The sequence below is a fragment of the Orycteropus afer genome, unplaced genomic scaffold (assembly GCF_000298275.1).
Source record: "Orycteropus afer afer isolate SDZICR_OR568_19922 unplaced genomic scaffold, OryAfe1.0 scaffold00419, whole genome shotgun sequence".
In the NCBI taxonomy this organism is placed as follows: Eukaryota; Metazoa; Chordata; class Mammalia; order Tubulidentata; family Orycteropodidae; genus Orycteropus; species Orycteropus afer.
Window position 1 is genome coordinate 1676698 of NW_006922006.1, and position 534 is coordinate 1677231.

Below are 534 nucleotides of genomic sequence, written 5' to 3' on the forward strand. Positions count from 1 at the left end.
AGAGATGTGTGGAAATGGGACTAGTGGACCATGTGAACCTCAGCCTATATGACCATGAGACCAGAAGAACTAGATGGTGCCTGGCTACCACAGTCAACCACTCGGAAAGGGATTGGTGCAGGATATCGTGGCTAGAGTGGGAGAACAAGGTGAAACTAAATTCAAAATCATAGAAAGGACCAGGTTTACTGGTCTGATAGAGCCTGGTGAGACCCCTGAGACTACAGTCCCTAGTTACCCTTCAGGTCTAGAACTGAATTCACTCCTGTGGCTTCCAGCCAAATAATAGGCATATAGGGTGAACATTTACATCCGGTAGATACACTCCTTAGAATGATCAATCATGAGAGAACAGAAGGGCATATTTACACAAGGAGACAGCTCAAGGGGCAGAAATGCATAGGAAAGAAAGACACAGGGAAGAGGCAACTACAGGGAGGATGTGGGAAGAGAGCTGTTACACTGTGGGAAATTTCAGTCACTGTCAGGAGACAAAACTGTACGAAACATGCTGTGGGGAAAATTAATTTGCTC